This window comes from Dermacentor andersoni, chromosome 8 (assembly GCF_023375885.2).
Source record: "Dermacentor andersoni chromosome 8, qqDerAnde1_hic_scaffold, whole genome shotgun sequence".
NCBI lineage: Eukaryota > Metazoa > Arthropoda > Arachnida > Ixodida > Ixodidae > Dermacentor > Dermacentor andersoni.
This window is the reverse complement of record NC_092821.1, coordinates 135,444,464-135,468,376: the sequence shown is the minus strand read 5'-3', so window position 1 is coordinate 135,468,376 and position 23,913 is coordinate 135,444,464. Positions and strand designations below refer to the sequence as shown.

At 41.9% G+C, this 23,913-nt stretch overlaps 1 long non-coding RNA gene across 1 annotated transcript; it reads right to left on the bottom strand.

Moving 5' to 3' along the window:
• Window positions 1-14,376: 14,376 nt before the first annotated feature.
• LOC129383360 (uncharacterized) lies at window positions 14,377-22,629 on the bottom strand. Its single transcript, XR_008611226.2, has 3 exons — window positions 22,177-22,629; window positions 20,900-21,036; window positions 14,377-15,815 (listed from the first exon to the last, which is right to left on the bottom strand). It is a non-coding gene; the product is annotated as an uncharacterized lncRNA (long non-coding RNA).
• Between the last annotated feature and the right edge of the window lie 1,284 nt (window positions 22,630-23,913).

Sequence of the window (23,913 nt, the reverse complement as noted above, 5' to 3'; positions counted from 1 at the left end):
TTTCTCATTGACACTTTCCTTCCGAAGTAACATTCACGAAATTGAATAATTTATGGTTATCAGGGAAAACAGTAAAAAACAGGTTAACTTGTTCCAAGGGACGAGAACCAATTTTACCGTGGTTTGTCTAGTTGCGCAACGCTTGCATCTGCTTTCTTTTTTGTTTCACCGCTATCTACATTGGGTACATGGACCAGCATTTTAAGATTTTGGTGCTACACTCAGTATAGTGGGAATTTCCATTTGAGAGAAAAAGGGCGCTGAGCCTGCGAGAAAGTGCACAAAAGACAGAGTGAGACAGCTCCAATTATAACTCACTTTTATCCATATCTCTCTCTCTCTGTCTATATATATATATATATATATATATATATATATATATATATACATATAGAGAGAGAGAGAGAGAGAGAGCAGGATTGGCCGCCCTGGTGCAGTACTTGTCAACAACCTCCTATATGAATACCACAATCACACCCGGCCCTTAGTGCCCAGCAGCTGCGAAGCAACTGACCACGGCGGTCAGACCTGTGACGCAGCAGAGGGTGCTAAGAATCCCTGGTTCCGGACAGGCCGCCTTGAGAATCTGAACGTGGCAATGTTCAACGCTAGAACGTTATCTAGTGAGGCCAGTCTAGCAGTGCTATTGGAGGAATTAGAGGGCAATAAATGGGATATAATAGGGCTCAGTGAAATATAGGAGGACGAACAAGACATATACAGTGCTAAAAGCAGGCACGTCCTGTGCTACCAGGGCTTAGCGGAGAGACGAGAACTAGGAGTCGGATTCCTGATAATTAAGGATATAGCTGGTAACACACAGGAATTCTATAGAATTAGCGAGAAGGTGGCAGGTCTTGTTGTGAAATTTAATAAGAGGTACAAATTGAAAGTCGTACAGGTCTACGCCCCTACATCCAGTCATTACGACCAGGAATTCGAAAGCTTCTGTAAAGACGTGGAAACGGCGATGGGTAAACTCAAACCAAATACACTACGCAGATGGACGACTTCAATGCCAGGGTAGGCAAGGAGCAGGCTGGAAACAACTCAGTGAGGGAATATGGCATAGGGTCTACGAATAGCAGGGGATAGTTAATTGAGAGCAGCATTCCGGGCAAGTTCGTAATCCATTACTTAAGTGATATTGCGCTTTGCAGGCTAACGGATCCAAATGTCGTCCCTTCCGATAAGCGCAGAAAGCATCACCGCAAAAAGTTTGTCGAGTGTGTCCACCGGGTGGCGTACATCCTCCCGCTTTCATGTGGGAAGAAATATGTCGGACAAACTGAGCGTTGCCTCAATGATCGGCTCCGCGAAGACAGCAACAATGTAAAAAACGGCTCTGGTCGTTTCTTGGCGATCCACTGTCGTGATCATGGATGCAAGTCTCTTGAGGATCAATGCACGATTGTTTCCCGTGGCAGCACGCAGCTCATCCGTGAAATATCTGAAGCGCAGATGATCGCGAAATTGGGTGATACGTGTGTTAGCTTCCCGTCTCTGGCTCTCACAGAAAAATAATTAAGTTTCTTGGACGCGGCATCACATGACTCGTAACCATGTTGCATGAATTCGCACTTCATTTCCTTGTAAGCGCATACGTGATCTACGCTGCCTGCCATGTATAAAACCGACGCAGTGGCACAATAAACTTAGTTGAAAGTTTGCGCTTGGTGTGTCGTCTTCTCTCACGTCCGTGTCGTTGTTTTGTCGCGCAATATCATTTATGTAAGGGGAGAGTTATCAGTAGAGTTTGCAGAACGGAATAATATGCGGATAATGAATACCTTCTTCCGCAAGCAGGATAGCCGAAAGTGGACGTGGAGGAGCTCCAAGGGCGAGATTAGAAATGAAATAGACCTCATCAGCAGCAGCCTGGCTACGCCCAGTGCACGGCGAAGGGCTCTGCCATGCTTCTCCAACTACCCCGGTCATGTGCTAATTGTGGCCATGTTGTCCCTGCAAACTTCCTAATCTCAACCCCCACCTAACTTTCTGCCGCCCCCTGCTACACTACCCTTCCTTTGGAATCCAGTCCGGAGGAGCCCGAATGGCGAGACTAGCAATGAAATAGAACTCAAACTCTGCGCTACCCCTGGCATCATGCAAGATTTGGAAGTGCTTGGAAAGGTGTGCTGCAGTGACCATAGAATGGTCAGAACTCGAATTAGCCTAGACATGAGGAGGGAACGGAAGAAACTGGTACATAAAAAGGCCAATCAAAAAGTTAGCGGTAAGAGAGAAAGCACAGGAATTCGTGATCAAGCTACATAAAAGGTATTTGGCTTTAACTCAGGAAGAGGACCTTAGTGTGGAAGATATGAACGGCAATCTTATGGGCATCATTAAGGAGTATGCGACAAAAGTCGGTGGTAACTCCGTTAGACAGGATGCCGGTAAGCTATGGCAAGAGACGGAAGATCTGATCAAGAAACGCCATTGTATGAAAGCCTCTAACGCTACAGCTATAATAGAACTGGCAGAACTTTCCAAGTTAATCAACAAACGTAAGATAGCTGACATAAGGAAGTATAATATGGATAGAATTGAAGATGCTCTCAGGAACGGAGGAAGCCTAAAGGCAGTGAAGAAGAAACTAGTAATAGGCAAGAAGCAGATTTATGCGTTAAGAGACAAAGCCGGCAATATCATTACTAATATGGATGAGATAGTTCACGTGGCTGAGGAGTTCTATAAAGATTTATACAGTACCAGTGGCCCCCACGACAATAATGGAATAGAGAATAGTCTAGAGGAATTTGAAATTCCACAAGTAACTCCGGAAGATGTAAAGAAAGCCTTGGGAGCTATGCAAAGGGGGAAGGCAATCGGGGAGGATCAGGTAACAACAGATTTGTTGAAGGGTGGTGGGCAGATTGTTCTAGAAAAACTGACCACCCTGTATACGCAATGCCTAATGACCTCGAGCGTACCGGAATTTTGGAAGAACGCTAACATAATCCTAATCCATAAGAAAGGAGTCGCCAATGACTTGAAAAAATATAGACCGATCAGCTTAATGTCCGTTGCCTACACAGTATTTACTAAGGTAATTTCAAATAGAATCAGGAACACCTTAGACTTCCGTCAACCAAAGGACTAGGCAGGATTCCGTAAAGCCTACTCAACAATAGATCATATTCACACTATCAATCAGGTGATAGAGAAATGTGCGGAATATAACCAACCATTATATATAGCTTTCATTGATTACGAGAAAGCGTTTGATTCAGTCGCATACTCAGCAGTCATGGAGGCATTGCGGAATCAGGGTGTAGACGAGCCGTATGTAAAAATACTGAAAGATATTTATAGCGACTCCAGAGCCGCCGTAGTCCTCCATAAGGAAAGCAGCAAAATCCCAATGAAGAAAGGCGTTAGGCAGGGAGATACAATCTCTCCAATGCTATTCACAGCGTCTTTACAGGAGGTATTCCGAGACCTGGATTGGGAAGAATCGGGGACATGTTAAATTGAGAAACAGAAGATTCTATCTTGTTCAGGCGTCGACGGCATTACAACGAAGTTCTTGAAAAGTACATCTACCTGCTCATAAGTGATTCTTTGGGCAATCTTTGAACAGTCATTACAGAGTTGTACCATCCATCCTGATTGGAAGGTGGGGAAGGTGGTTCCATTGCATAAATCAGGTAATAAAGCCTCAATACTAAACTATCAGCCCATTTCATTAACAAGCGTTCCCTGTAAACTTCTTGAGCACATTATTTATTCTCATCTTATTGCCTTCTTTGAAACTAACAAATTTTTCAATTGATGTCAACATCCCTTCAGAAAATGTTTTTCGTGTGAGACACAGTTCCTATCTTTTACTAATGATTTATTTCGCGCTATGGATGCTAACGTTATTGTGGATTGCGTTTTTTCAGAATTTGCTAAGGCATTTGACACTGTTTCTCATGATCTATTATTAATTAAACTCGGTGCTCTTAATATTAACGATCAGGTATTACGCTGGATTAAATGTTTTCTTTCCAACCATAGTCAATACGTCTCATTTACTGATTATGACTCGCCTCTTGTTTCCGTAACTTCTGGAGTACCTCAAGGTTCTGTGTTAGGTTCTCTATTGTTTTTAATTTACATTAATGTTCTTCCTGATAACGTTATCTCCCATATAAATCTTTTCGCAGATGACTGTGTGCTTTATCGTTCAATTACTAATCCCTCTGATGAAGCATGTTTGTAATCGGACTTGAACGCAATTTCTTCGCGGTGCAGCGAATGGCTCATGGCACTTAACACCACTAAGTGCAAACACCTACATATCTGCAGCCGTCCTCCTGAATACACCCCTCGCTATCTTCTTAATAACACTTTGTTATCATCTGTCGCATCGTGCAAATACCTTGGTATTCACCTAACACGCGATCTGTCCTGGAAAATGCACGTCAACTTCATATCTAACCAGGCTAACCGCACGCTCATATTCCTACGGTGCCATTTCGTAGCTTGTAACAGCACCGTTAAGCTTCATCTATATAGGACGTTGATCAAACCTAAACTAGAATATGCTTGCTCCATTTGGGATCCTAATCAGATAAGCTTAATTAACGCTTTAGAGTTTGTTCAAAACAACCGCGCCACCCGTTTTATTGTTTCAGATTATTCCCGAACAGCGAGCGTATCTGCAATAAAATCTGCACTTGGTCTTCCCGTTCTTTCTCTGCGCCGTAAATATTTTAGCTGATGTCTTTTTCCCAGAATTTATTATACCAACCCTATTCTCAAAGATAGGTTACTCCTCTCTCCATCTGATATATCTTCACGCACTGACCGCAACTTCAAGGTAGGAATACCACAAGGCCGAACAAGCCTTTGTATAAATTCATTTATTCCTCGAACTGGAAATGACTGGAACCACCTCCCTGCCTTTATTGCTGCCATCACCAACCTCAACAAATTTAAGGAAACTGCCGCCGATTTTGTATACCCCTCCTCTCTGTAATGCCTGTGGCCCAGAGAGTATAGAAATAAATAAATAAATAAATAAATAAATAAATAAATAAATAAATAAATAAATAAATAAATAAATAAATAAATAAATAAAAATAAAAGAGTTAATTGAGAGTACCTTAGTAACTTGCTATTCGCTGATGATATTGCCTTGCTTAGTAACTCAGGGGACCAATTGCAATGCATGCTCACTGACCTGGAGAGGCAAAGCACAAGGGTGGGTCCAAAAATTAATCTGGAGAAAACCAAAGTAATGTTTAACAGTCTCGGAAGAGGACAACAGTTTACGATAGGTAGCGAGACAATGAAAGTGGTAAGGGAATACGTCTACTTAGAACAGGTAGTGACTGCGGATCCGGATCCGGAAGTTGAGGACGACGCAACGAGGTATGGAAAGAAGAATGATGGGTGTATCGTTAAGGGATATGAAAAGAGGAGATTGGGTGAGGGAATAAACGTGAGGTAATGACATCTTAGTTGAAATCAAGAAAAAGAAATGGGCATGGGCAGGACATGTAATGAGGAGGGAAGATAACCGATGGTAGTTAAGGGTTACGGACTGGATTCCAAGGGAAGGGAAGCGTAGCAGGGGTCGGCAGAAAGTTATGTTGGTGGATGATGTTAAGAAGTTTAGAGGAAAAACATGGCCACAATTAGTACATGACTGAGGTAGCTGGCGAAGTATGGGAGTGGCCTTTGCCCCGCTGCCGGCGTAACGAGGCTGATAATATATATATATATATATATATATATATATACATAGACAGAGAGAGAGAGAGACCACAAGATACACACAGAAATATATGCACATTAACAGTTATCGAATCATGCTTTAATATGCTGACAGTGTGGTGTGTCTCGCTTAAATAAAAAAGGAAGCGCATCGTCGAGTTTTGCTCTCAGATATTTTAGTGGGTATATCGAAAGAAAATGAGAGAAGCGCAGCCGGTGGCATCACAGCTGTTGGTCTTGAGTCTCAACTTCACATTGTCCCGGTACGATTTTCCTGCATCACCGAAGTCGCAATAATAAATGTGAAGTGCAGGTATGGGATTAACTTGGCTGACAGATGAATACTTAACCTGAAGGCTCCAGGTTATCTAAAATGATTTATGTTTCTTTCGCAACTATAGCAACTTTCCATTATTTGCGCTAGCATTGCCTGTATACGTTGCCAAATATACAAAATTTTAGGCATGTACGTTCGTTTCATACCTTGTTATATCTTAGCAAACCAAGAAAAGTTGAAAGGCGATTGCACTAATCAGTTGAAATCAATAAAATACAGTCTTCCTTAGCAAGTTGGAGGTGACAAAGGGGCGAAGTCAATGCACACATCAATTTACGGCGTCACTGCTCGCTTGCAGAATTTATCAGAAGGGTCCGACTGAATGCTTCTTTATGGCACTATCTTTAGGACCGGCCTACATTCCCCTGTATGATGACGCGTTAACTACTTAGGGTGTCTTCGTAATTTACCATGTAGCAGTTACAAACCGATTATTAGGCAAGCTGTTATGGCAGAAAAGCGTTCATGGCGTAATTTTTACCATGTCAGGCTTTTGTGCAAGATGTCCTCTTTTCGAATCCGGCAGATGGAAAACTTCAGATAGGTTTAATAAAATACAGCAAGTTTGCCATAACGGTTAAAATAAATAATGCGATAGCAACATGTGCAAATAAAACACAAAATAAACCTCGTAGCTTCAGTGGCAGTATGATTGGCAGGACGCAAGGCTGGCCTGGTGAATTGGTGTTGCTTGACGTGTGCAGAAATACACGGACAGAAAGCACTCGATTACCATGAACGGCGTCCGCTAGAACTACAGGGTCTTCTCGAGGTTACCGCATAGAGTCGGCCACGCGTCCCTGCACAACAACGTACTCAAGGCATGCCCGTGGCTGAGGCGACTTTGACACTCTTCTTGATCATAGTGTGGATTACGTCACAAGGTCTCTAATTTTACCTAGTTAACTGAACGTCTTTCTAATTACATTTAGTTGATAGACATCAACTCTCGTGTAACCGAGCAAGGCTATCCGAACCGAAAGATAGAATTTTTCATGAAGCTTGCAGAAGGTATATTGGTGCACTGGCAGAATTTATGTATAAAGACTGATTGCTTGGCGCCAAACTTTATGTTGCGCGAATATGTTCAGTACACCTAGCGTGCATTTACTGATCCAATACTCCTAGTTCTAACCTCAAATAGAAGTTGCTTCACCTTATGGACTCACTTAAATAGTCACCTAAAACATCTCTTAGCACTTCGACGAAGAACCATGCTTCCACCTGGAATACTGACATTACGGTCTGATTGTGATGGAAAAGCCACCGCTACAGCAATTTACTGCTAACGAATTGTTCCCTGTTTGACTTCATTGTCACCAAGAGTGCATTTGAGCAAACCACTCTGACAGGTGACCAAAACTAGACGTGTACCAGCTGTTCGACACACGAGGAGGAGATTTTTAAGGACGACGCTATGTTTGTAAGGAACTTATGGAGATTTGTGTTAAACAATCAAGAAGGCATCTTTTCATGCTAGTATTCTTTATAGCAGGAAATTTATAAACGTTGGGTATACTGACTGTGGCAAAGACGACAATTTCTAGCATTGATTCCTTGTACCGGCCACCATTAAAACCGCCGCATTCAAACTTCCAACCGCAGCGGACACACACTTACCCCAAAGTTATTCATAGCTCTTGGTTCTTCGCCAATGCATGAAGCGACAGATACGTTCAACACACAGGCTATCTTCTATTAAAATTTTAATAAAACTTTTGTGGTAGATAATGTTCAATGGAGCCTTCACATTTCAGCGCGAGCATTACGAAGTGTAAACAGCGCTTACGGAGTAAAATATTTGTGAATTCGGCCACAGGTGTTAATTGTACATGATAATTCGAGTATTAAAGTGCCTCTGAATGGTATTGCTTTCATAGTGTATGAAAGCTTGGCAGCTTTCAGCGCATGTGGGCAATATCAACAAATGTAGAAGAAATGGGGGCAATACAATCCCTCAATAAATGGACACTAGCTTTCAGTTTATTTCGAATGGTTGACAGGACGGTCTTTGGGATATATGTGGATTCGCTTGAATGCAGTAGGTTAGAAGCGATGGATACATTTAGAAAAAATTACACACCAATGGGAATAATTCATACTATCCATAATGTAGCAGCTATTCGCGTTATAAGTGAACTAGTTGGAATCTTCAAGTGAAAAACAAAAACCGCAATTTCAGAATGATATTTTATTGTGTACAACATTTGTCTCCCCGTTATGTTCGGCTTCCAACCCTGTACAATGCTGTGCCACCACATGTTTAATAACATGGCAGTTTTTCGTTTGAGATACGTGTCTTCACTCTGCCCAAAATATATGGCGCAGAGGGGCATCACAAAAATGCATAAAGGAGAACTTCTATTGCTTCACACGTGCCGACCATAGTGCAGGTCTGGAAAGTAGAAATTTTTTTAGAAATATCTACGCAGCAATGGCGAGAGATTCGGCAAATGCGTGCTCATGCACGGGGTACGAAACAATAAGCGCAGAGAAACAGCAACATGAAGCCAGTGGTGACATTGAGAAAGCACTGTTAACGTTCAGTGAACATCTGCATTACTTGGAACTCTGGCCGAGAAGCGTAACTGCGCAGACATTGCATGCATAGTATTCATGATGTTACACGACCAGGTCTCTTTATATCCAGTGTTCCAGAAGAGACTATTCAGCCTATATTTTTGCGCACTTGAGTTGAAATATGACGGGTTTAGTTATTAGAAATCTGTGGGGCATATTACAACTAATCATCCGTCGCCTTAGCCTTCGACTTTTCTCCTGCTGTTGCTGTCCTGCCGAATGACGATTGCAAAATAAGAGGATTGTACTAAAAATAGAATAAGCATCACGCCCTTCTCATCATACAATCATCATTACTGTTGATTCCTGGCTAGTCTTCGCTGATTGGCTGGTACCACACGCAGTAGACGAAAACATCCTACGTGCTGTGAATCGAAGCGGCTCTTGCCTAATGAATCGGTTGTAGCGAAAGTATTGTAATGATGTCGTACTCGTAGTATTTTCATCCCTCTCAAATCTTGCCACAGTCCTAAACGACTGACCGCTATCAGACATAGTGCACAGACAACGGATATAACGCTAATCCGGGCTGCCTACAGTGGCAGGCGTCGCCGTCATATCATGGTAGTCACTCCAATGTCGTCATTCCATAGTGGTCGTGTAAATGTCGTCTCATCTTCGTCATGATTTCGGGATTGTCATGAAATTTTCATAATTCAATTGTCGTCATGCCGTTGTGGCTGTTTCGTCTTCATTTTGCATTAGTGATTTTAATCTTGTCATGCTACTATCTTCATACCATCACCATTGTTGCGTCACGACCATTCGAGAGTCATAATTTTTTCATCCTCCAGCTTTACTTTTGGATGGTGGATCGCAGCAAGCTTATGTTTACTTAGGCATTCTTCAGCGGCAATGTGTCCAAGTGGGCCGTGATGTCTCCAACCTAGAAGTGATTGCTGACCAGCCGGAGAAATATTTACAAACATGAGTAGAAGATTCACTTCAACCGATTCTCGCTACGTGTTGGATATCTAGGTATATTTTTTTGCTGGAAACAGTCCACAAAAATTAGTCATGAGAATTCAAATATCAGAACAGTAAGCAAAATAAGAAATAGACATTTGAAAGTAAACAGCTTGCAATGATTCCATTTTGATACAGGCCCCGCAAGGGCGTCTGCGTCAGCAGGCGTCTGGTGCGTTCCGACACCACGCACCCGAGCACTTAAGGGTTCGAACCTCCCACATCTAACCGTCCGTGGCTTAGCCGTGTCCGAGGAAAAGGGGATCCTGGGGGTGGAGCCAATGCCGGGTGCTTGGACTTTTACGGCCCTCGGCGGTGGCAATACACCCCTGTGGCCTCGGCTTCACGTAGACGGCACCTCCGGACTAATCCACCTGGGGGAAATTGGAAGTTTCCTTTTCCTGTCTCTCTCTCCCTCCAACCTTCGTGTTTCTCTCACTTTCAATCTTTCCCATCCTCTCTTTATTTAGCTTTTACTTCCGACTTCGCGTGCAGCAAGGATTAACCTTCTGCATTATATACAGCCATGAGTACATGCATTCGATTATAACGGGGACGTACCACTGACGTGCGCAGAGCTGAATAGTACTTCCCGTCCTGTGTCGTCCCCTGGTTGGGCTCCATCCATGGTGGAGGTGCAGCCATCCCTGCCGAAAACTCCGCATTACTAATGGCAACCTCTTTTCCCCCACTCCCTAATCGCCCTCAGAAATGAGGACGCACCATAAATGTTTTTGAAATTCTCGGCGACAAATCGCTAAATTTCCCCAGATTTTATGTCATCCATTCTGACAAGCCAGAAAAGACCATGACAATGATTTCTCCTTTCCTCGTGTCGAAATGTCTAATTGAAACTCTTGGCGCAGGCTACAAAGCATCGAAAATGGCTAGCGGGGATCTCCCTTTGGAACTCCGCGTTTCGAAACAGCTTGAAAACCTTCCTAAAATAGTGTCATTCGCGGAAACTTCAGTGAAAATATCCCCATGCCGAACTATGCACAGCAGCCGTGGTACTGTCTCCGACGATGACTTCATAGAGCTAACAGAAGCTGAACTGTTTGAATGCTAGAGCGACCAAAACGTGATCAATGTTACAAGAATTATGATAAAGTGTGACGGCAAGCAGATAAAAATCGAGCATCTTGTAATCACTTTTTGTGCAAGCATCCTGGCCAAGTCACTCGAGGTTGCCTGTGTAGCGCTACAGGTAAGGCTGTATGGTCCAACTCCTCTTCGATGCTTCAAATGCCAGCATTTCGGCCGCAATTCCCGGGACTGCCAGGGCCGGCGAACATGTGCAAAATGTAGTTCCGGTGACCATGCCTCTCAATCTTGCGAAAACACTCCACACTGCATGAACTGTGATAGTGAGCTTTCCGCATTCTCGCGGTCATGCCCGTCTTGCAAGAAAGGATGTAGTCCCAATCAAAGTAAGGGAAAATATAACGTATAAAGATGTTCGTACACTCTAAAAATTTTAAGACCCTTAAGGGTGTAAATGACTTGTCCCATGGGTGACACCCTTTTTGGGTGTATTGCTACACCCCAAGCAAAGGGATGCAAATTAACACCCCACAAAGGAAGGGGTGTTAATATGACGTCACCTTGCCTATGGGTGTAAAACAAACGACACCCTTTCTATATGGGGTGTAACACAGACACCACCCTTTCAATATGGGTGTAGCATGGACAACCCCCTTCCGAAAGGGTGTTATCCCTGCAAGTATTTTAGCGTTCACTACAGCCATGTAGTTAATGGGCAGACTAGCTGTTGTGAATGCTGCCTAGCCTTAGCTATGGTACTACCTTGTTCAGTATGAGCCAGAATCTGTGAGGCGTCGTCATATTGCGCTTCTGGTCCGTCATGTGGTAGCATAACGTGCGACCCTTTCAGGCAAAAAATTTAAGTTTCATGATCGCAGAAATGCACACATCCTATGCTTTTCGTAATCTTCCTCTGCAGTGATAGTACACTGCCGGCAGGATGCAGAGCGCAATAACAACGCGCGCTGCACAAAGGACACAGGATCTCCCGCACCTTGGTGCACCAGTACTTATCACTCCGTGGAAACAGCGCACAGCCAAAAGCATAGTTGCATGCATTTCAGAAATAATTAAAAACCTCCACTTGGTCAAAAATTTTCGCACCACCTCGACCAGGAGGGAAAGACACCACAGCTCGTTGTCGTAGCTCGTATTGAATGCAATAGAGCGCAAGCAATGCATGGATTGGCGACGGTAACAAGTGCAGTACTACAGAAGCATACGTTTGCCTGTGAAGCAGTTTCTTGCCGTTTTAAGCACACATTTTATACCTCTATTCATCAAAGTTGTCATTTATCTCCACGGGATGCTTCTACTAGTACTTTCACATATATGACTTAAAGGTAGCACTGAAAGCCAAAGAACAAAGTGCAACAAAGCGCTTCCACTTCGAATATTGTTTCAGCATTTACAAACAAAACAGCATGTGTAGCTGTGCATGCTGTTCAATATATAAGCATGCACTATTTCCTGAAATATATGTATGCTCCACTTACTGCCAGTGACCTGCTTATACCCAACAATTTAGTTTATTTTTTACCATGTGCTTGCATTGAATATCCCACAGCCATAGTAAGTTAAGCTATCAGAATAACAATCAGCTAGTCTAAAGCTTACCTAATTGAACAAAATCATTGTAAAATTTCTGACGAAATGTCATAAGAAAAGTATTTATTATTTAATTAAAGAGAAATACTTACATAATAATGTTTGCACGTTTTAAAAGTAAAAAGGAAGATAAGGAGTAAAACCATACCAATACAAAGACATAAGCACCGAATAATGGCACAGGCTTGTTCAAACAAATTTCAAGCAGAAAAGTTTTTTTTAAATAATCTCACTACGAACTATCAGATGTTTTCATTCGAAAAGCACTGCATCTTATTACAAAGTACAAAAATAACCGGTCACATAAGTAAGAACAAGTCTGAGTGTGTCTATGTTAACACAAGGATAGAAAGTTGGGCGAGTTGGTACAGTAACATGATCTTGGATTGTAGCGCGAAGTGACACGTACACACACTAGAAGCAGACCAGGATGAGCGCTAACTCTCAACTAAATTTTTATTGAAACGAAGAACATATATATATATAGGTGACTGCAAAAAACCGCAGCGTAAGAACATGACAAGGTATGAAGACATCAGTTAAACATATCAGGAAGTAAGGAAGTAAAAAAGGAAACAACAAAAAGACTACTTCAGATTAACACACGTGTTCTGAAGATACTGAAATTTGCATCCTAACAGAGACAAAGAGGCATGGCTAACGCAAGTCTCTCCCAATCTTTTAATGTGGAATGCCTCTCTATCTATTTGTTGTGAAAAACTTTGTTTGATATTGTGTGGACATTAGTAATGGCAAACTTAAGAGCTGAGTAAGCTAGTCATGTCCACACAATATGAAACAGTTTTTCACAACAAATAGGCTCGAAAAGGCTAGTTATCCTGTGCATTTATTATCACTAACCTGCAAAAAGCTTTTAAAGTGGGTAAAAGGCCAGGCTAAGAAACAAGAAAAACAGAAAAAGAAGGTTTGTTGTGGTGCCCTATATACATAGATTATCAGATGGTGTATGGAACGTGGCCAATACATATGATGTGGATAAAGTTTTCTCGGCCCCGCAAGTTGTCTATCATGTGCCTATGATAAATAGGAAACTTGAACAGGGTGGCAAAACAGAAAAGATAATTGCGGCGTTAGACATGTGTCCCTTTTTGTGCCTTGTAACACTGGTATAGTTTATCAGTATCCTCTCAAGTGAGGGAAGACTTACATTGTACAGAGCGGTAGGTGCATTAATATTAGACTAAAAGAAAACAAACATTCACTTTACAACCCTAATGCTTCACATCTAGCATCACATCGTTTCAATTGCGGTTGTAAACCTTTGTTTGAAGACACAAAAATTCTTTCGAGACAAATGTCAAACCACACGGGAAATAATCAAGGCATTCAACATTAAAAGATTAGGAGAGACTTGCATTAGCCATGCATCTTTGTCTGTTAAAATGCGAATTTCAGTATCTTCACAACACGTGTGTTAATCTGAAGTAGTGTCTTTTTGTTGTTTCCTATTTTGACTTCCCTGCTTCCTGATATGTTTAACTGATTTCTTCATACCTTGTCATGTTCTTATGCTGCGGTTTTCTGCAATCACTTTATATATATATATATATATATATATATATATATATATATATATATATATATATAATGTTCTTCGTTTCAAGAAATATTTAGTTGAGAGTTAGCGCTCGTCCTGTCTGCTTGTAGTCTGTGTCCGTGTCACTTCGCACAACAATCCAAGAGCATGTGTGAACAAAACATGGCTAGTAATAACTAGTGAGCACTGCACAAAAGTTGAACATGAAAACTAGTAATAGTAAAGACATATACTTGCATAGACAATATATAGTACTATAGACAATATTTTGCAGCTGAACTGCAAAATACTGCAAATATCACAAAAGCAGCATAAAAACTGGGCAGGACAGAGCACTGACTGTTATAGTTGCAATATGCACACCAAATCTAGACATAAGGCAAAACTAAACTGCCGGAAATGGTCATCTCTCCAAGACACCACTGAGGAACGAAAGGTACTTTTTATAATTCCATCTCATAGATTACTGATCTAATTAAACTTGACACATGACCCCTTGTGTGTAACAAATGCCCTGTTCTCATTACATATGCATGATTACCAGCCTTGGTGAAAGAAGGACTTGCACTAATGTTTGAACCCTGGTAAAAATGCTGCTTGTTCTCAACTTTCTGTTCCGACAGAACACTTGTGGGCAGTTGTGAACGTAGTTGCCTATAGGGCTCAAACACCATGTTTTGGCTGCACAGGTACTGTCTACCGAACACCTGGTTCAAGATAGCTTGCATCTCGGAATGTGCAGCCACACTGGCGGCACAGCATTATTTTTTCAACTTGCCAGTTGATAAAGCCTCAGCAGCTGCAATCACCTGCGATGGCTCGTAAACGTGCCATAAGGTCAGGCAGCAAACACAGATACCACGTAGCAAAACTTTCAGAGTGCATTGTGTGAGTCGAGGTGTGTAATTTGTGCTTTAGTTTGGCAGCACTGCCACATTCACAACTATTCATTGCAGCTCCTACATTTCAACATCAACAAAATTAGGACAGTTCCTTCAGTATGGTGGCAGATGCTCAGCTGCAGGCTTTCTAGAACCATGCATTATCTTCAGACAGTGCCAGTACAGCCCGTAGCACATCTTTCAAGCACTCCAGACAAGTACACCGATTACGCTGTACACAGAGCATCTGGTATCCATTTACCTATAGAGGCAAGGTAGCCCCTAGAACAAGTTTTGTGACAGGCATGCTGGGCACTTTGTCCCCTGAAATGCAAGTGCCATTTGGTACTTCAGTGCCTCTAGTGTCCTTTACATCTAAATGAATATTGAATACATAGTAGTAACATGAAGACGACAAACAAAAGCCATCAGCCATCAACTGTGTGGCAAATCTGGGTGCAAGCTATTCTCTTATCAAGTATACCTGTAGGCATTGTGACCAATGTGCTCCCAAGATGTATGAGGCATTATCATTGCAGAGTTGTAAGGACATGACAATCCTAGGATGATTATGTTCTTCAGGTTTTTTTCCCCACTTTCCATCTTTTGAAACGTGTATACTATAGTCATGAAAACAAAAATGCTACAACTGGCGTGTGATAAGTTTTGCAACTTTTTTCCTATCAGCTCACTGAAACGAGCCACGATGACAAATTCAAATGCTGTTACCTCATCAGACATACAAATTTCTTAAACACTAACAAAACCAGATAGGCATTAGAGTGAGCATCACTTAAATACATTACACTGGTTTAAAGTTATTGCACCACCTTGTGCCAGGTAAAAATGTTATAAACATCAAAAATGTTAAGATTCTACGGCCAACCGTGAAAACTAAATAAAAAAATCATTAAGCTTTCTTAAACGGGTACAGGAGCTTTACAACTGGCCGTCTTGGTGATGGACACGCAGATAGATGAGCAGCCATTCCACTGAGACGAGAATGTTGAGGACTTCGCATGGAAGTCTGTGAGACACTGCAGAGTAGTTCTTGGTCCACATGAAGGAGATTGCTTGCATACACGTCTGGGCCACCATACTGAATGCATGGTGTTACCGGAACCTTTTCCCCCTGCATTGTGGTAAAAAAGAGGTGAGGCATGCAGACAGGACACGAGAGTAGAGAAGTGAACACGAACGCGAAAAACATGAAAAATTACATTAAATTGTTTTAATAGATAAAATTTTTATACTATGTGTCATTCATTATGAGGGTTCATAACCGCAACATATTTCATATATAAGCAGGTAGAATTATCAGCTTGGTCAGTTTGTACAAGCTCGTTTGAGGCAAGAAATCGAGTTTCACAAACACAACCTCAACATTCTTGATTGAAAAAGGAACACCTCAGATGACATGCAGTCCTCTGAGTGGGAATTGCACAGTTCAAGAAAAACAAATTAAAACTCACACACCAATCCCGAAAAAGGAATAAGCACCTGCTACTGCAAAAAGCTAATTGATAGGTTTTAGTAGCACAAGGTCATCTTTGGCCAAAGAGCACCAAGTCTATATTGCAAAAGATAAACTTAGCGCATCTTTACAAAGCAAATATATAAAGATGACTAATGCCTCTCTGCGCTACAGTTGCTTTGCTCTAGCGTGAAGTCATTTTAATGCATGCACACGTACATACACACGATACACCCAAGTGTAACAGCTGCAGAATTAAAATTGGGCAGCAACGAAGTCGCAACCTTTAACCCTTGATCCCAAGCTGTACTAGTGACTGCAGGTAGTACCAATATCGCCAATGACGAGTCGCACTCTTTCTGCCCGATGTTATGCTGCTGTTATTGTCAAAGATGAGTTACAGTCGGCATTGAGGGAAAGCTGCCCTCAAGAGCAGCTCTTATTTTTGTGTTATTTCTAACCAGAGACCAATGAAGTAATTATTTTTAGAATGAGAATGACACCGAAAAATTGAGTATGTAAAAAATTTGGAAAATTTTGTACATTTTTCCGGAATTAACTAGGGGGTTAACGGTTGAAGCGGCAATCCAGAAACTAGAACAAGTTTTGACATGTTTACTACCAGTGAATGCTAGAAAATATGTTGGCATTCTGTAGTTTTGTCCAACAATGCAAAATGGATTCTTAATAACTGAGGAAATAAATGCAAAAGTATCATGAAGTATATTTCGTGAATGTAATGCAGAATCACTCAACTTCTGTTACTATATAATCTCCACTTGATTAACCTGCACTTCCTGAACTAGTTCAGGAGGTGCTGCATTTCAATACTCATTCCACCAGTTCAACGTGACAGCAACTGCACGTTGTGATTTGTTTTACTTAGTGCAGGCTTTGTATAGGGCGAGTTCACTGCATTCCCTGCACTTGGACGAAAGGTAGTGCATGTTTACGCAGCAGGTGTGGTGCCGCTTCTGCAAGAGTGAGGTGCAGAAATCAGTTTCATACAATAATTACTAGAGGGAACTCTGACATTAGTGTCTACAGGAGATCAAACAAGAACGGCTGTACCAGCATGGAAATTATGGGAAGTACATGGATTTGCCTAAACTTCGTCTGTTTGGCTTCAAGCGGCTTTGTGACTTTGTAAACTAGTCATTTCGAACGATATACTGTGTAATAAATAAATAAACATTAAAATAGTCCGACGACAGGATTCAAACACAGGAACTCTAGAGCAGAAGTCTGATATTGAAACCATTAAGCCACGGAGGCATGTAACGACAAGCGAGTGCAACGCCCTGATGAAGTTATCGCGGGCATACCAGTGCCTTGAGACGCTTGGCGCCTTTCGATTTGGCCACCTGGACAAGCTCAATCGTTGCAATTAATAGCAATTGTGCGTGTTGGCGCCGTCTTCTGCACTTCGAAGAGTATAGACTGCGCTGAAATTTACGACAATAAGATTTATATAGCGTATAATATACGAAGCCACAAGAACGTCTGAATTCACAAGCACGAATATCAGACAAATCCATGTGCTTCCCATCATTCCCATGGTGGTACGACTGGAGCTCCAGAGTTCCCTCTAGTAATTACTGTAAGAAACTCTATGGCAGAAATAACCGAAGTGCCTGGCATTTTCTTCTGGAGTAACAAACACAAGTTTTGCTGTCCCATAAAAATTACTGGTCATTAATTCCAAGTTTTAGTGCAGTCACATGTCTAGTAGGCAATTGTGGTATTTTGCATAAACATTGCAAAGCCAACTGTGATGAATGTTCACTCTGGTAAATTGTTTATGATCGAGTAGCATAGACTACTGTAGCAATCTCTGGAAGGCAAGTGAAGTAATTTTCTTATTAGCAGCCTTTAAACAGCATTCGAGCATATGACACATGCACCTCAGATATTCAGATATTTCCTTGACTCAGCAAGAAGCGATGCTTCATGTTCCACGAGGCTACTTCAACCAAAGCAGTATTGGTGCTCTCTAAAAACAATACCAATGCAGATGATCCAAATATTTTTCAGGGGCAACAGTTATACCTGAAATCATGCTAGATTAGTTTTTTTAAACACACGATCAGACCATGTTAGAAGTGCTTCTTAAAATCCTCCTATCTATTAGACTAGTCATATATCTGAACACAAAGGCTACTAATTAGGTCCCATGCTATATCATCATCTTAACAAAAACTTCACTTAGTAATACATATGCTGTGATAAGATTTGAGACCACATTGAGATGCTGAACAAAGTGAACTCATTATTTTTAAAATGAAGCTCCTGTTCTTCCAAATGAGAAGAAAGGATACTGAGGGTCAAACTTTTTCTGAATCACAGCTGGAAGATGCCAGGGAAGGCACGTGGAAACTTATTTGTAATTTTCTATTTAAATGTAGAAATGATAAAGGGAAATGAAAATGGTGAAAACAGGCATGGGGGGAGAACGAACCTACAGCATTTGCATTAGGCATGCGATGCACTAACCACTGTGCCACCGAGGCAGCATTCAACCGTCCACAATGGCCCCTCAGATTGTTGACGCTCGAACACGGCCGTAGTACCACAGTGGTTAGTATATCACATGCGTAATGTGAAGGTTATGGGTCCGTTCCTCACCCACAGGTGGATATCTTTTAATCCACTTTCATTTACTTAGAATTTATCATTTCTATACTTCATATAAAAAACTTAAAACATGTTCCTGTATGCTTTCCTTGGCCTCATTATCTGCTGGCTTCTTCCAGTTCTGTTACTTCCAACACTTATACATATTCTAATTTGGTAAGTAAACAGCTTTTGCATGATGCTGGAATGCAATATAAAACATTATTGCAGGGCCGTGTTATGTAGAATGCCTTACATTGCCCAGGCAAGGTGTAATAATGTCAATCTGAAAAAAATTCCCACTCTAGGCAGAAATGCTGTGTACTGCTGTGTGCAACAGGGTTTAACGAAAACAACTTGTTCAGAAATAAAGCCACCAAACAACGAGGAAATATGAAAACTAGATGAAAATTTGTGCAGTTGCATGTTAAAAATTTAGCACAGCAGCAGATGAAGACATAATGAAGGAAGCGCGAGGATGGTTTATTTTGGACACATGAGGGAATATACTTGAAAGATGCATATGAGCTTACACGTGGAGAAATATTGTTTATGTAGCAGCTAAACTACGAACAGGCCTAGAACCCACTGATACAAGGTGTCGAGCATGTAAATCTTATCATGCCCTTAAGTCAAAGAAACATGGCCGTTTCGCATGATTCGCTACACATGGCTGGCTCACACAACTTAGCCACTGCTATATATGCCTTGTAATTACCAGGTGGTCTGTCTGACATGTGCAAGCTTTAAATATGTAAAAGTGCCACGTAGCTGGATAGCACCAAGGTAATGTCGTTTGCCATTGTTTTGAGGAAGTGAAACCAATTCTTGCATTTTTCCTAATTAGGTAATTAGTTATTAACGATTATTTAACTGCTCAAATATTATATTCAAAGCAAGAGTGTCAGTGCAAAAATTGTAGAGCATCCTGAAAAATTACCAATCCAGCTTTCTACTGCTCAATAGGTGCAACAAGTTTTTTTTTTCAAGCTTGAAAGAAGCCAGTGAATGCATGCAAGAAGTGCCGTGCAACTAACCACTCGTGCACCTGAACACCATTTGGCTCCTCCTTTCATGCTTGAAAAAAACTTTTTGAAAAGAATATTTTAGAAATTGATTAATTATTATTGACTATGTTTTAGGCAAAATGCATGAAATAGTGTGACTGCCACCTCCATTTTCAGCGACATGAATTGACTCCATTTTCATGTCCAAATCCAGCTATACATGGTGCGTGTTTTGAGCTGGTTCTGTAATTTAGGCTGGTTTTGACTAATTGAAGCTTCGCACCCTAATAACAGAGTCAGCCTAAAAAGAAATTGGTACATAAGTGGTCGCTGTCAGTACTCCATACTCCTTTAACTTAGTGCAAAGTGCTTGTGAGCCAAGAAGTTGGTAGTTCTAAGCAGTATTTCTCATTTTGACCTGGTGTTATAGCCCACTTACTATGATGCCATGCTGCTCAGTCATGCTGGTCCTAACTTCAATGTAGGCCGTGGCAGCTGCCCTCCAATGGGGGTAAAATGCAATAACGCTTATGCACTTAGATTCGGGTGTACATTAAAGAAGGCCAGGTTCCCAAAACTTCAGGTTGTGACTTTGGAATGTAAAAGCCCATAATTTAATTTTAAAATCTAAAGGTGCTGTATTAGGAGCAGGGGCATCGTTTTGAGCTTTTACTGCACTGCCACGGCACCAAGAAGCTCCGAGTAAGTAAAAACAATTTCTTAGACAACGTACATATCTTGCAAACATTTACAAACACTTCTCTGCATGCACCTCTGTTGCTGTTATATTTAGATCCGTATGCCAAGGCGGGTTATGATGTTAGAACATGTTTCAAACTTGTTTTTTTTACCGCCTTAATGTTATTAGTTATTTTGCATCTCATTGTGTGTCGAACGCACATTTCAGTGCATCAATTTCTTCAGAAAGTGCACTCCTCTTTATTTATTTGTGCATGCAGAAAGGGTTCAGAAGAACTGCTTTCTGAAGATCTGTATAACAAGCAAAAAACAATTCTATGTAGGCTGCACAAAGAGAAAGGATGGGTTTGTAAATATGTTATTTAGTTCTTAAAAAAAGAGGAAGCTGTCAGTATTCTGTTCCAAAGTAAAAATTGCTCCTACCTGGCTCTGTTTCATTTTCCGATGTTGATGGTCCATTCGGGGGCACTCAACTGATAGGCTGCACTTTGGCCATGTCGGGTGTGTTGTCACCAGGCCCAAGGTCGATCGACATCCTCACCAAAAGTCGAGTCCAAACGCTATAAAAGAAACATCTCATCATTTTGCTATCAGTTTTGTCATCTTGCGTGTTTCACACACGGCCGTAAGTGAAATATTTCGTCACTTGGATACTGAAAAAAATTCAAGCATTTTCTGGCAGCCAAGCTGAATACACATAAATGGAGAACATTAAAGAGCAAATGCAGTTGTCACATTAGATTGATCAAGTACATCAGAAATGGAAATAAATCAGTGATACTGTGTCTGTTGGCTTTGAATGCAAGAAACGTAAAAACAGGAACTTGCAGCCACGCCACTTTGAATTTCCCGCGTTTGCTACACCTCACAACAAGTTTGGCATCGTCCGGTACTCGGGGATAGTAATCGCTTAAAATCAAGATGAACGAGCGTCGGCATAAATTAACAGGATACTTAACCGGGCAATATTGTCGCATAAAACAACTCACGTAGCGAAGCTACTGTCAATTACCCGATGACGCATCTGCGGGCGGTGCGGCTTGGGCGAACAATTCAAAAAGGAATGAGAGTTTCACTTGTTTCACGCCTACTAAGCTAAGACAGAATTTGAGTTTCTTACTAAACTATACTGGACATTTACGCTCCGAATAAAACGCTGGAAATTTTGTTACGTCACATTGCATACGTATGAAAGTGAGGAAATTGCTTTTATTGTATTCTGCCCAGACGGCATGCAGCAGCTACCACTCTCATACAACAAAAGCATGAAAGTGGTACTCGCGGCACGGAAAACAAACATATACAGCGCCAACGTTACGCCCCTTAGAGTAGGAACTAAGCACGATCAAGCCAGTTAGTTTTCTAGCTTTCATAGCGCCATGAACACGACCAAACATCGCGCGAAACAACTGTCTTCTCTCGAAAATTATTACCGCTTCCATTTATATACCTATCGCTGCCACAAGCAAAAGTCAATGGGCTAGCTGTCCACAAGCCGCAGATTAGACAGACAGCAACATATTACGGTAACGCAAAACAATTTCAACGCTGACTTAGCAGCCGCGGTGTGCTCTAAGTGCCACAGTTCTCGTTTGCCGCTCGAAATTCACACCATGATGACGGGCACTGCATCTTTCACATGAAATACTGCACGCTTTGCTCCGGAGCTCAATAGGAGGGCGAAACGCATTTGCACGTACCTGAAATCCGCATGCCGGAAACCCGTCGACGCTTCCGAGAACGGGGCGCACAGCCATACACCCGTACGGCGGCTTGACTTGGACGTGAGGCACTTCTATCAAATATTTCACATGCGACATGTTTCACACCGATTGCGCGAACACGAGAAAATGCCGCAGGTTGCAATGCGACGCCGTGCACCCGTGCAGCTACCGATGAGCTGTGTGCGCGGACTTGCAGAAAAACAAAACTATGACAATACGGCCGGCGCGAAAGGATGGCGGCTCTCGTTGCGGAGACGAAGCGGACAATGAAGCGCGAATGAATGTTGCCAACTGTTGGTTCCGCGTTATGCCGGCGGTGGTGGCTTTAGTGGCGTGTGTTGCGGCTGTCTAATTTTTTATTTCTTTTCCCCAAACAGTATAGCGAAGATCAGTTCTTTGTTTGCATTTTTACTGTGTCGTTTGGTATTATCTTTTTATCCTTTAATGCTATTAAGCAGCCAATTATGGCCCCCCCAGGTTCGCGCGCGCCAGCTTTGCGCGCAAATCTCGGAGGCCATAAGACAACGCGTTAGAAATTGCCGTTCTTGTCGTTAACGTTTCATCATCGTTTCTTCAACTGAGGTAGAGGCGTACCCAGGTAGCACAAAAGAGATACGTAACGTTTTCGTAGCGTTTATCCAAGACGATAAAAACGGGTTAAAGAAGACACGAATGAGAGAACTTCGGCGGGAAAACGTCGTATATCTCTGCTAATGTCCGGCTTAATTACTTTCTTGAGACGATCTAGAACAGGTCTGCAAGACGTATTCGAAAAGCTGGTCTAGAAATAGGATTGGGAAAGACACAAGTAATCCCTTTGGCAAAACTATTCGTAACCAATTTCTAAACGTTTTTAGGACGTTATCAAAAAGCTGGTCTAGAAGCGGTCTTGAAAGGTTTACGATCATCTGAAGCTAATTTTCGCGGGTGACGGGCGCGATCAGACATCGTTGTTCAAAACACGCGTTTAGTTTCGCCTCACGCGACTGGCCTATGCCGCGCAGACGTCGTCAGCCGCACCCGTTGGCACGGCCTAGGCCAATCGCGTGAGGTGAAACTGATCGGGCGTTTCGAACAACGATCTCCAATCGCGCCCCAGATGAGTAGAAGCGTCGGTGTTGACTGTAAGAGCCACGGCGCAGTGCCAAGTACTGTTCCCTGCATGGCCGGCGCATCCTCTACCAAGTCGCACGAAAATGAGCCTGTTATGAATAATAAATCCTTAATACCGCCTTTAGTAAGCTACGATGCTTACAGCCACAATGGGAATGACATCCTGCAAAGAACAAATGCCCACGTCTTGGCAGGTGGCCAGACCAAGCCCTTCATGCCAAGAGTGCATGAAATGAGAACATTGTGACAAAGCAAAAACACTTTATTAAAATGTAATGCTCATGCAAGGTTCGAACAAACTGTGTGAGAAATGCAAATAGAAGTAAAGGTACATCAACAATGACAAAAGTCGCAGAAAGGATTCGTAATGAACTCGAAAGTGAACATTCACTAGCACATAATCAAAATTCGAAGTGCACATACAAACATGAACAGAAAAACCTGGAGTCTACTAAAGTGTCTAATTTATCATAGTAAAGTGCACGTGCTATTAGATGGACTAGAGTTATGCAGAAGTGACATCGGAGCGAATGGAAGAAGTAGACTGAAAAATGCAAGAGTATGATTCGGATGGTAACTGCTTCCAAGCAATGTTACCTA